Genomic DNA, 13,738 nt, shown 5'->3' on the forward strand with positions numbered 1-13,738 from the left:
TTGCAAAGAGTCGGACAGGACTGAAGCAACTTAGCATGCATGCACACACACTGGCCTGATTGAGAAGGTAGCAGGCAGGGATCATGCTGGAGGGAATCCGAGCAGCAAATGTAAGTAATATTTCATAAAACAGTAACAGAAATTGGTTTGGGTCTAAAGTCTCACTCAAACTCTGAACATTGCGGTCTAGAGACTAAGACGCTGCTGAGACTGAGATGGGCCCGACCTGCCTCAAGTCCCAAGTCCTCCATCTGCCCGCTGTGCAACCTTGGGGATGACTGCTTCCTTTCCCAGCCTCAGTTTCCTCATCTGTCAACCACAGACAGTGATGTCCTAGCCTCGTGGGATGATAGATGGTACACGCATGACACTTAGTGTGCAGAATGACCCGTAATGTGTGCTCTAAAGATGACAGCTGTTGGTATGAAGCGGTGGTGACTTTCTTACCCGCGTCTGACAGATCAGGAGGCGGAGGTGCAGAGAGTTCATGTCACTTGCTCGGGGTTCACAGCTCCGAAGGAGTAAGGTTGAGACCTGTGTTCCGGTGTGCCTGACTCTGGATCTTGGGCTTTCATCACGGTGTCCTCCTGGCTTATCAGCTAATTAAGGGGGTTATGTTTAGAGGAGCCGCCTGGTGATGGACGCTGGATCTTGCTGCTTTTTCGGATCTGCATGTCTTCCTGAAAAAAGTTGCCTCACCCGGGTGACCTTAAGGATGTTTGCTGGAGAAGGGGAGCCCCACGGTGTGTAAGAGTGGACTGGCCTGTTCTTCCCTCTCATGTCCCCGTTCCTCTATTCCTGGAATTGCTGGGGCTGTGGAGATGTTTTGCGCTTCCTTTTGGACTTGAAGATCTTTGGACTGGTTTTGGTTGTATGGGTTCCTTTGTCATCTGGTTTTCAGCCTTTGATGTGTGTCTGTTACAGATTACAGTCAGTCCTGCCAGTTACAGTCCTTCCCACTGTCCCCCACCCGTTTTCCCAGCTTCTTTCATGCTTGCAAACATTCTCTGGGCTAATAAGTATTGGATGGCTGCAAGAAATTGAATAAACACATTTAATAGGAGGTTGATTTTCTGAGACCCTCGCACCAGCCTCCCCTCAGCCATAGCATATTCTGTCTCTATCAGACTTGTATGCATGACTTGTGTGTAATCACTTAGAGCCAGTTGGGCGGGTTGATTAAAAAAAAACAACAGCAACACAGAGGAACCCAATAAACAATCCTAGAATGAGCCTCTGGAGAGGATTATCCTGGTTTCTCTTGAAAAATATCCTCTATGGCTCCAGGGAGGTCAAAGATGTGAGGCTGGGGGCCTGTGGTTTGTAAAGGCAGAGGATCCTCTAATTGGGACCTTGTTCTGATGGCTCAAGGAAGCCTGTGGACTCAGAGTAGTAATAGTAATAGCAATTTAAAGTAGGCTCATTACTGGAGCAGTTATTGCTTTTATTCAAAATGGCCCATCGAAGTCAGGCCCTATTAAATACAGCCGTTTAACTGACACTTAGCATCTTTAGGGAGATAAATTATCCTTTGGCCTGGTCACCTCCACTTTGAAATTTGCTCACTGCTACGAGCCCTGGGAGGGTAGCTGGGGCAGACACATCTGCCCACGGCAGCCTACATTTCTATCATTTGTTCAGCCCACATTCAATGAAGACCTGCTGTCTGCTGGACACTGAAGCCGGGATGTTTGCTGAAAGTGGGTCCTGCTTTTAAGGGACTCACAGCTCTTATTCAGTCACGAAACACTGATTGAGCACCTATTGCGTGCAAAGCCCTGTGTTTGGCATTGTAGGGGAGATGTTGATGGATGTGTGTGCCTGGGGGGCCCTTACCACCTTGTACAGAGGACGGACTTGGAATCACCTGGCAGGGAACAATGTCCTGGAACTGAGTGTACGCTCTGAAGAAGAGGGATGTCGTGAGTGATTGATTCCATCACTTGGACTGAAGAAGGCTTTGTGGTGGAGGTTACATTAACTGATCCTTGCAGGCCATCCTCACTGATGAAAGTCAACCAGATTAAAGGATCTTAAAGCAGGGCTACCCCCTTAGGGGCCTAGACCAGAGCCAGGAGGCTCTCCAGAACGGAGACTGCTCCTCTCCCCATCTGTCTTGAAGCCTGCGTGGTCGCTGCTTCGGGGTGTTCTCATCCTGCCCAGCGCCTCCTCCATCTTCCCGTCCAGGCCATCCCAGTCTTGTCTTCCTCCCTCTCTTCCCACTCAGCTCCCTGCTCTTTAGCCAGCTGTGCCCTAAAGCCCTGCAGGGAGGCATGTGTTCCACCTGCCTGACTTTTTCAGGGTGTTGCTGGTCCCTGGCAACCCTGTCTTGGATCAGAGGCTCCCCTCTGGTTCAGTCGGCAGGGGCCAGTGTCCCGTATGAGCAACAGTGATGACCTGGTCCCCAGGGGCCCTGGGCACAGCAGCGTCTAGGAAGGGTGGGCTGTGTGTGCTTTGGACCAGACACTGTCTCTCAAGATGGGGTCCCTGACTGTGCCTGCAGAGACGTCAGCCAGGACGTTCTCAGTAGCTCTGTTTGCAGTGGTGAAATGTCCGTTTAAGCTAAGCGGACTGAGCAAATAAATGATGGCCTTGTCCTCAAGTGGAGCTTTCTCTGGCAACTCAAATTAGAGAACTAGATCCTCACACATTGATGTGGGTAAATCTTTCCAGCAATTTAGAGTGAGAAAAGGAAAGGATCTGTATGGCATATGCCACTTGAGTTTATTTTAAAACCACACAAAACAGGACTGTCTGTGTGTCTAGTGTGTATGTATATAGTGTGTATATATAGATACACAATTATGTTTGCACTTACAGAGAGTGTGTATGCATATATGTACGTACATATGTATATTATATTCATACATGTTGTTATGTATGTGTAGTAAAGGAGAAAACCTGGAAAGAAGATTCCTCCCAGGTTTACAACTGCTTCTGGGGAAGGTGGAAAGAATGAGATGACGGATGGGAGGGCGCTCTCAACCACCCTCTCAGTAGTGTTGTATTCATTAAAAAAGATACGAATTCGAGCAAAGTGTTCATATTTGTGAGTTTGGAAGTCTGGGTCCCTGAGAATCTATTATGTCAAAATTTATGCTTCTTTTTATGCTTGAAATGTTTCCTACTAAAAAGGATGTTTAGAGCATGGCAGATTGTGTGGGGGAGTCTGGATCTTGGCCTGTCCTGGTAGAAGGTAGGTAGATGATACAGGTAGAAGGTGGATGGAAGCTGTGTCATGCAGGCTGTGAATCTTCCTGCCAGTCGAGTTGTGGGTGGAGGAGGTGAGGAGACATGGAGTGGAGGCAATGATGTGATGAGCCCTCCGTGTGAAAATGACCAAGAGGGTACGAGCTTGCGGGCCCAGAGATTGGGTAGGATGCTGGTGTCGTGGTCCAGAGGGTTTGGGGCCAGAGCCAGGGTTGGGGAGGTGGTGAATCAGAGAGCATGAGGTGAGGCAGTGGGACCTGCCATCACATTCTCCTGGCATCCTTACCGCTGTGCCCTTTACACTCCAAGGCGATGCTGGCGGTCGAAGTGGTAGAACCAGTTTACCTAGACCTGAAGGCTGTGTGTCCTAGATGTTCATTGGTACCTGTTCTATCAGAGAACTACCTGGAAAAGCAGAGTGTGGTTGGAACGACACCTTGAGGAAAAAAAAAAAGACTCCGGGGAAGTGGTCTTTGCTTCATCTGACTGGTCAGGTGGATGTCTGAGACATACTGTGGTTCGAGTGTCATGCAGGCATGCTGGAAATGTAAAGGGTCTGTTCCATTTCCAAGTCGCACATTAGGGATGCCGTTTATTACAGAAAGCGTCTGTGGAAGAATTCTTTAATTAATGAGCTTCATTTATGCGTTACTGTATGGTTTCTTTATCAAAAAAATCTTTTAATTGAATTATTAGGGGAAACTGTCTTGTCAGAGACAAAGCTAAACTACTTTGATTTACTCTCTGACAGTTGGTTCTATATTGGTCTCCGCCTCCAATAAAAAATTCTGAAAAATCACATTTATTGGGATTCTTCTTAATAGCTCTGTTTATTTATTTATGGCCGTGCTAGGTCTTTGTTGCTGTGTGTGGGCTTTCTCTATTTGTGGTGCATGGGCTTCTCACTGTGATGACCTTTCTTGTTCCCAAGCACCAGCTGTAGAGCGTGGGCTCTGTAGCTATGGCACACAGGCTTAGTTGCCCCCCAGCAAGTGGCGTCTTCCGGGACCAGGGACTGAACCCATCTCCTCTGCATTGGCAGGTGGATTCTTAACCACTGGACGATCAGGGAAGTCCAGCTGCTATTCCTATTGTTATTTGGTGTTGAAAATACAATCAGAAAGAAGAAAATAAAAATCACCAGTAATCCGACTATTCAGAAAAAAAATGATTTATTATCCTTTCTGGCATGTTGTATGTGTGTTTGTATGAATAGTTTTAAAACTTCATTTTATACATGGTGAACATTTTTCTGTTTCTTAAAACATTCTTATTTTAGTTTATCTTCAGATGTTTTCACCCTAACTCTTTGGTCATCATTTTTATTAGCTTTACTTTCTGTAGTCTGTATTATGAAGACAATAGACTTTTCCATTGTCTCCTAACTTAGAATGTCTGTTCTAATACTAACTGATTTTTTTGAAACCACACAAGATCCCTCTTAACTGAGCTGCTGTCCATCTCGGGAGGATGCCTCTATGACCAGCTACCAGTTCTGCACGAGTTTTAATGGCTATATTGAATTCTGTAGATGATCCATAATTTATTTAAACACATCCAAATTTGGGGCAGTTGTCTTGTTTCCAAGTTTTTGTTTGTCGTTAGCATCACTGTGGATAGCCTGTTTGCAACATGTTATTTGTGCACATCTGTAGTCATTTCAGGGTATTAGAAAAATTCCCAGAAATTCAACACCCATTCGTGTCCCTGGTATCAAATGGCCAGGAGCAGAAACTGTTGTCTGGCCCTGGTTTCTGCAGAATATATACAGGAGCTCTATAGGTCACTGTTTCGTGTGCCATCCTTATCATTTTGTTAACAACTAGAGCATAGCTTGTACTGCATTATCCTGTTACTGCCTTGCCTGAGTAAGAGCCCATGAGATCGTTCTCAAGAGCCCCATTGGTACCCTCAGCTGTCACCACCTCCTCTTGGCGCTTTTTACCCCCTTGGCTCTGGCTTTTTGTCTTAGCAGCTACCCAGGGTCACACTGGGTCTTCCTAATTGAGCATCAGCCTCCCCTCCACCCCCCAGACTCTCACTTGGCTGCCAGACAATAAATCTCCCTTCAAAAACAGCATCTCAGAAGGTCAGGGGCCTCTGTGGTGACCCGCTCCCTTGCTTCTTACTTCCTAGTAACAAAGAACTGAAAGGGACCACCTAGGTAATGAGGTGGGGTTCCTCATCCTCCTATAAATGGATTAATCTGGAGACAGCCATTTCCTGTGTAACTGTGTCAACTTTCTTCATTAACTCTCTGGTCTAGAGGAGCCTTGCGTGCATTCTTAGGTTACCATACACATTTTTGTTAGGTGAAACCATACACATTTCCAATTAAGACAAAGAATGTGCAATTTCCTGAAGTCAGGATGGAGGTCGTAACCTTGAGTGCTCAAGAATTCCAAGTTTAATTAACCCACCCAATTATGATGGCTCAGAGGAAATGTCCTGTCAATATTAGATGTGACGAGACAGCGATCTGGCTGTGACAAGTCGCTCTTCTGATGGCTGAGCCTGATCTTAGCTTATCCAACCGGCTCAGGCAGTGTCTTCTCTCTGAATGAGTGGGTCCCTTCTGGATGCCCATCTTCCTGCCTAATACCCTTTTTCTGTGTCTGTGTACACTCCACGCAGATTTGCTGTTGTGGGAGTCCTCTGTTGCTTTTCTTCACAACACCTGTGTTTCTCAGTGTTACTTTCCTACGAAAGTGGAAGCTCCATCAGTTGGGAGGCCTGCGACTTTCTGAGATGAATGGCATTGGAGAGATTTGATCCTGGCATGTCCCGCTTCTTGCTGGGAATGGAGTGTATTCAGTGTCTTTTTCTCTTTTCTCAAGAGTCATACTCTACAGAGGGATCATCTGTTAGTTCAGCTTAGGTCACATGGATTCCCTTTGGCTGGAGAGCATGGGACTCCTGATTATGGCCCTGTTACATCACAGTCATTGAGAGAGAGGTTATGCCAATAAAGCAGAGTCAGAAATGAACACCAAATCTGCTGCCAGTGTCCACTGTGGCTGTGGCTTTAAAAACAGCCTACTTGCTCCCCATCCTGCTGGAAGCATGGACTCTGGGACCTTGTGGGTGGCACCATTCCATATTCTCTGGCCCCAGGCGTTTGGTCTCCTTTAATCCTTTTTCTCCCTGAATCGTGAAGGCTGCATAGTTATCAGAGTGACGGTTAACTCAGGGTTTCAGCTCTCAGTTTAGAGAGAAAAGCCTTGAATTTGGGGGGTATATGTAAGTGGGTTAAAATTTTGGTTCTGCAACTTACTAGATGGATGATCTTGACTTTCCCCCGCCTTTATTTCTTCATGGGTGCCATTGAGAGGATGGGACAAGTCCCAGAGTTGTTCCGAGAATTAAACGGAACAGCCTCGGTGAAGGCACTGTGTTGTGTGACCAAGGCATAGGAGGCTCTGAATGGCCATGTGATGTTTTCTCCTTCCCCAGAGCCCCAGTGCGCATCTGGGGCTGCCTGCCCCTCAGCAGATGCTGCAGCCCTTGGAATTTCAGAGCATGAGTTACACAGACCCGGTGATTCCGCTCCTCTGATCAAGTGACCTTGGGCGAAGTGTTTAGTCTCAGAGCCTCGGTTTCCTCCTCTGTAAACTGAGTGCTAGTTTCATCTCCACTCGGGTGGCAGCAGTGAAGGACCCTATGCAGGTGCAGGTTTTGTGTCCGGAACTTAATGCCCGGCACATAGATCGCGCCCCGTTGCACAGGGTGAAATCTCCAGTGAGCTCAGCCCGAGGGGTCCAGGCCTCCCTTCCAGCTGCATCTGGCTGGCTGCACCAATGCCCCTTCTGCTTCTTGCAGGGAAAGCACCACCTGTAGCTCAGGGAGGCCGGTGCTGCTCTTACCACGCCCCCCAACACCCCCGTGCAGTGTCCCCTCTCCATCTCCTATTTATGTCTCAGCCCCACACACTGGGCCCAAGTGACTCTCCATCTGTGGGGAGAAAGTTAGCAATTCCAATTCCAAGAGCTTTTGAAAAGGCCCACCTCCCCAGCAGGCATTATACACTTAAGCTTTAATCTTTGTAGATTCCTCTTGAGTTGCTCTCAGCGCTCCCAAAAGCCCAGAGTAAGTGGACGTAGTGCGTGCACCCGAAGTAATTATTGCAACTTTCTACTAGCGAGGGAACATGTAATTTGCAGGAATGTGTGTCAAGACCCACCCTGCTAAATTTATACCCTGTAATTTGCAACGTGTGCTGGCACCGCATCGGCAGATGGGTGAGTCTAGCCTACCTGCTTCACAATTATATCTGCTGGCCAGCGTTGCAGGGATGAGTAACTGGGGAGACAGAGATCTCAATCGTTTAAGTAAATTAGAACCGGCTCCTGGGACCCATCTGAGATCACCCTCTGGTAGAGGAGGCTGGTAAATGATGTTTCCTTTGCACACACTTGAGAGGCTCTGATAAGGGCCAGGAGGGAAAGAGGCGAAGTCTGCAGGTTTTCCTGGGTGTGGTGGACCACAGGCCTGGGCGAGGCGTGTCTAGCGCTCTCCCCTCCGACAGGCCTCTGGAAGAGGAAAACACACGACTCATCCAACAGAGAGGGTTTTATGGTCTGTTTTATGAGCTGTATCAGCCCTAATAATTGGCTCTGGGGAGATTCTTGTCAGTTTTTAAAACTGGAAGTCACTTCATAGCTTTCGCAGACTAGTGATTTTTGTAAAATCCTCGTAAATTTTCTGATGGGAGAAAGCTGCAGGAGAATCTTGTGACTGACATGCAGGCTTCTTGTTCTGTGGGGTGCTGGGGTGTGTGTGTGTGTGTGTGTGTGTGTGTGTGAGATGACTGGACATTCCTATGGTCATGTTTTTTGGGGGGCCAGATGGAACATTCCAGCAGAAGATAAAGTGTAGGCAGTCTCAGCCCTGTATAAATCCTAGATCCTTGATTACTCCATGTGACCTTGGGCAGACTGTTTCACCTCCCCGTGCGGCCTTTCCTCATTTGTGAAATGGAGCTAGTGATTCCTTTGATTAAGGCTGTTATAAATATTAGATGTTTGTAAAGGCATCTGGCACATGGGGAACACTCAATAAATGGTAATTATCATCAGTGCCATTTATGTTGGGGGAGGGCAGTTTATTTATCAGTTGTAACAAACGCTTGGCCTCACATACCAGGCAGAATTGGTAAACAAATTGGGTCAAATCCTTTTTTGTTTCCAAAAGCCATTTGTGTGTACACCCCGAGGCCTGAGAGAAGCAGATTGGATGTGGTGGGTGCCACTGATGGGGGTGTGGGGTTGTCTCTAAAGAAAGCCTTGCTCATCCCAAGTCCAGGGTTTCTTCAAGAGTGTGGGATTGTTATGTGGCCTTGGGACTTCTGGAAGTCTTGAAAAATAAAAGGAGGAATTCAGAACCTGGAGAGAAAGAGAGAGAGCGAGAGAAAGATTCTTTCCCTGGGGAGTTGATTGTGGTCAGGGACTAAGGCTTTAAATGCTCCTATTACAAGATTAGATTTGTAAACCCATGGACAGTTCTGTGGGTATCCCACTCCTGCTCAGTGAGAAAGAATATTTTCCATGTGTGTGCATGCATGCATGGGCCCGAGTGTGCTTACATGTGTATGTGCATATATTGGGCCCAGGTATGGAGGGTGTGTGTGTGTGTGTGTGTGTGTGTGTGTGTGTTTGTGTGTGTGCGTGTGCCTGTGTGCACATCTCTTAAATATTTATGGGCTGGGAGATTGCAACTGGGAAAGGCCAATGTGTAACTGGCTAAGTCTTAATAAGTACATTTAAGAGAACTGAGGCCTTTGTTTTGTCTTCATCAGCAATGAATCTGTCCTCATTCGCTGCGTTTCTGCAGGAAGCCGTGCTGTGCAAGGAAGAAGTGCCGCTTTGTTTTCCTTGTAGGCCTTCCAGCTTGGGCTTCTATTTCCACGGAGGCCTTATTTTTAAAAACATGTTTTCACAGCAGAATTACAGCTCTGGAGATTACGGCAGTCACTTGCACTCTGATTATGAGTTGAGTTGGTATAGTGTTTGTATTTCTTTTAATGGGCCCTTTTCCCACCTTCCCTTTTCTTCCGCTGGGACTGTGCCAGGTCTTTTCTTTGTCCAGCACTCTGAGATGGGGGCCCAGCTCCACACTCTCTCCATCATCCTGCTTCCTGGCACCCAGAGAAGTGGACTTGGTACTTTCTCCAGCTCCTGTCTGTGACTGCTTCACCGTTTTCTTCCTAGAACATCTCTGAAGAGTTTATTTCCTTCTCTTGGCATCACTTCCTAGGAAGCTCCTTTTTTCAGCTCAGAGACTGACATTTTTGTTTCCTTAAATCAAAAACTTCCAAACTACAGTTTAGGTCTCTTGATTTGGGATCAGATATCATCTGATGAGTTCCATTGGCAAGATCTGGTTGGCTGTTCTGGTCACCTGGCTGAAAGAAGGCTAAGAAGAAAGTGCAGAAAACAGTCTTGTATTATTTTTCTCTTCCACATCTGAAAAATTAGTTTCCATTAGAATAGAGATGGTTTTTCCTCCTGCTCAAGGTTTCTGTCGAAAGGAGTAAAGTTGGATTGCAAGGGTGAAATGAAACTCTTCAGGAAAGGAAGGCTTTCCCACCCCTTTATAATACCGGCTCTGCACCCTCCTAAGTAAGTTGGTGTTGTTAAAATGCAAATGTCATTTGTTCTGTTACTGGTTTGCTCACAGAAAGTATCAGAAATTTAATCTATGCAGAAAATGCTATGAGTCACACATCTGCAAGAGTTTCTTTATTATTATTATTAATATTATTACAGAAAGGAGCACCTCAAAAGGCAGGTCTAGAAAAACAATTTTCAGAAAGCTAGTTTTTTTAAAAAAATCTTATAAAGAGGTTATTTTCCAGAAATCTTAACCAGTATCAGGGATTTTCCAGTTTTGCCTACATAAACCACTTATGACTGTCGATTCTCCTCCATGCTTGTCTCTGTTGTTGTTGTCTTTTGAAGGTTTGTTTACAGAGTGCTTGAATTGTTTATAGAGTGCTCAGCAAATGCCAGCCCCCAGCCCTGCCAAACGTCCCCAGCTTTGGTGATTGAAGACTATAATCTCCTCCGATGTCCTTGTGCCTGGGTTATCGCAAGTGCTCACATTTGAAGCCCAGTGCAGCTTCTTTTATTGCTTGTTAGGCTGTGGAATGGCCTGCCCCTTCCTCCAGTGATGCAAGCTGAAGAAACACCCAAGTGCAGCATTAGCTTGAGCAAAACATATAACTAGGACAGTGGGTCTGCTGCCAAAAATACCATCTGCTGTTTTCCGGAGCCAAAGATTGATGACTTGGGTTGTCTCCTCCTTTAGCAAATAGAGACTCAATATATTTATTTACTTTAAGTTTGACCAACTTTTTGTAATATTTCTTGTGGGGGGGGGAATATATATTGGAGTTAGTAAAGTCAAACCCAACTCTGATTCCCAAACAGCTGCCTAAAAGTTTCCAGTAGCTTCCAAATCAAATTTTCTTAACTGTTTCCCTACCCCAGTGTCTGTCTAGGTAGGGGTGCCAGGTTAACCGACCTGAAGCGTTACTCATCTCGTATCATTCCCCTGCTTGAAACTGATATCGTTGGTTTCTCGCTGTGTACAAAGTCAAGTCCAAACTCCGGTGGTGTGGCTGTTAAAGCTTTTCTCAGGCTCCTGCCTCTTGTTCCTCGTGACTGTTTGCTTTTGTGCCTCAGGTTAGCTTAAAGTTTCTTTGGAATGCAAATTTACACCCTCCACTCCCACCCCTCCCACCTCAGTGCTGCAGGATCAGCCTGGTTGAGAATTATTCCATGAAGCATTCCACCATGCTTCCTTGGAATATTTTTCTTCCTCCTTGATGACATCCCATTTTCTACTCCTTGTGGCATTTCTGATCCCACCTTTTATGATTACAGCTGTTTAGATGCACACACCTCTCTTCTGGTTAGCTGTAGGCTTTGAATGTACCCCAACCTTGTGGTCCCCATAGGCTTATCTTAGATGCCCAGTAAGTTCTTTATGAGTGAATGAATGAATGAATCAGTTAGTTGAATGTCTGTGTACCATGCAACAGAGCACGCAGTGGGGAACAGGTAGAGATTAAATGTTTAATTATGTTGTTCCGTGGACCCAGTGCAATGGCAAAATGTCATTGTCCAGGAAAACATGGGCTACGGTGGTTTAGATGTGAGAACGCAGTGATTGCCCATGGAGACGAGTTTCACATCTGAAGGGTCTTTTAACACTTCTGATGTGGATTTGTATATCAGAAGTTCCACTATTCCAATAATACATGAATTAAGACCTTGAAAGGGTGAAGAGAGAACCACAGCAATTGTAGGTTGTGTTTTCTTCATAATAATGTTGTTTGTTTTTGCTGTGTTAAGAATACAGTGGTGGTTTTAAGGAAAAAATGAGAGCTTTGGGGAGCCAGATCGACTCTGATTTGCATCCCAGTTCTCATTCACTAGTTTGTCATCCTGAGCCTCAGTTTCTTCACCTGTAAAATGGCGATAAAAGCCACTCAGTAGGGATGCAGTGTGGATTATATAATGTGTAAAAACACCAGTGCAGATCTTAACACATTGTGGGTGCTTCATAAATGTAGGGATCACTTCTAAGGGAAGTTTGAGTGGCGGCCTGTTGCTAACATTGTGAATCCGTGAGTTTATGGTCTGCTTTTTTTTGTCGCTAATGTCCTTGAAGGTGGTTTCTTACTATTGATTTTAATTAATTAAGTTAGATAGCCTTCCTTCTATATTCTAAAATTAGGAATTCTTCCTTCTGTATTCACTAGAGGTTAGGAATTCTGAGTGCTGTATTTCTATTTAAAGATATGAACCTCTGGGAATTTTGAAACTGGAAAAAAATACTGTGGATGGAAAATGTAGAAAGAAAAAAAAAAAAACCCTGCTGCTTGGGGGCAGAAAATGGAAATTTACACAGTGTTTAAATTCTTAGTTCTCTATTATAATTCTGAAGTTACTTATTAATTTTGAAACATTATTGACTTGCCCATAGATATTTGCTGTATTTAGAGCTGGAAATGCTGTGCTGATTTATTTGTGTGGACATTCTGAACAATATTTTGTTTTTGAAATGATTCTGAACTTTCTTCTTTCGTGTTCTTTAAGCAGCACTGAGGAAAGTGCCTGATTCAGATGGGAGTTTGGTTAAAAACAGACTTTTTTTTTCCTGAAATCGTGTGCTTGTTAGCAGGGCCCCTTAGCCTTTTGGCAGCTGACTTAGGAGTATGAACTTTGAAAAACTGAAAACTGTTTCTTGGGATGGTGTTTTACAAAATAACCCCCTCTCTCCTCATAAGTTTGTAAGCCTTAGGGAGTGTTGGAGAGTTTCCCTCCTGTTGGGGAGTTGACCGTGATGGTTACTTGACGTCTTCCTCCCCAGTGCCCCCGCCAGTTTTGCCTATACTCCTGGGCTGTGGTTCCATGTTTATGTGTTATCTGCTAGGAATGGAAGGCCCTGGAAAAGAGCTGATGCCAGGCCGGGTTTGCTGGCACCCCGTTTTTTTTTTCCCTTCATAAAGACGCTATTTTTGTTAAGCTTTCAGTTGGCTCTTTCTCTGCAGGCGTTCCCGGTGTGATCTTTGGATCTGTGACTTGTTGTTGAACTGTGGGTCTGTGATTCTTGGGCCCGGTGAGTGTCGCCTGAGGTGTTCCTTCCACACCTCACCGCCTCCCTGCTCTCGGAGTCCGAGCTTGGAGCTGGCCTGCCCAGTGTTTACACAAGTTTGGGATTTTTCCCGGGGTCGGAGAGGTGGCAGGGGATTGAGTTTATTCTGGGGGGTGGGGGAGGGTGGCACGGGGCACGGCTGGAAGTTGGAACAGAAGCTGTTTGTTTTGTGGGAACATAAGAGGCTGATCTGAGGGGTAGACGGACAGAGAGGTGCCTGACCGCAGTGGAGTGGAATCTGTATGCGGAACACACATGGGTGGCAGCATCAGCCTGGGCTTTCATGGAAATGCTGTAAGGACATCCTGGGAGATGATGGGCCCTCTTGGATGAAGCTGCTGGAAGGGTGCAGTGTGGTGGTATGGTTCGTACCCTGATGATGCCTGGAGTGCTCTTAAAATCAGACACTCCGCTTGGTGGTGAGGGGCTCTCCTTGACTCCTGCTTCTGCGCTGTGCGCTCCGGAGGTGATACCTACCGTGCTGGTGAGCGACAATCATCCTGTCTTCCCTGCAGCTGAAGATCCTCTCTGAACACATGGGCAGTGGTGGGGGTGACTCGGCAGTGCCTTTTTGAAACCACGATTATAGCAAGGGAGAGAGAGAGAGAAAGCAGATTCAGAGTTCCCACCCAGAGATTTCAGTGTTGAGGTGCCTAATTTGTAGGTTCATGGAATATACCTCTTTTTGGATTGCTTTTCTCTCCATATAGTTTTCTGTAAACTTTACATTATTCTTCAAGTCAAAGACAAACAAACAAAAACCTTTTTATTTAGCACAAGAAGGGGGTAACCTCCAAAGTAACTGCATGAAAAGTTCATTGAAAACCTAAATATCCGTGATAACAAGAGCCACAGAGGAGTGGGGGAA

The 13,738-nt window shown here is 45.9% G+C and overlaps 1 protein-coding gene across 6 annotated transcripts in view; it reads left to right on the top strand.

Moving 5' to 3' along the window:
• Positions 1-13,738, top strand: part of LDLRAD3 (low density lipoprotein receptor class A domain containing 3) — a 262,986-nt gene that overhangs the window by 42,737 nt on the left and 206,511 nt on the right. Inside the window, exon 1 of one of the 6 annotated variants that reach the window (XM_043909404.1) lies at positions 13,144-13,164. The exons of 4 other annotated variants lie outside the window; for them this stretch is intronic. The gene's annotated coding sequence lies outside the window, so the exon portion shown is untranslated. Of the gene's footprint in view, positions 1-13,143; positions 13,165-13,223; positions 13,355-13,738 lie in introns of those variants that run through there. One more of the 6 variants, XM_043909396.1, reaches the window with a different exon arrangement.

Source organism: Cervus elaphus, chromosome 1 (assembly GCF_910594005.1).
Source record: "Cervus elaphus chromosome 1, mCerEla1.1, whole genome shotgun sequence".
Taxonomy (NCBI): Eukaryota; Metazoa; Chordata; class Mammalia; order Artiodactyla; family Cervidae; genus Cervus; species Cervus elaphus.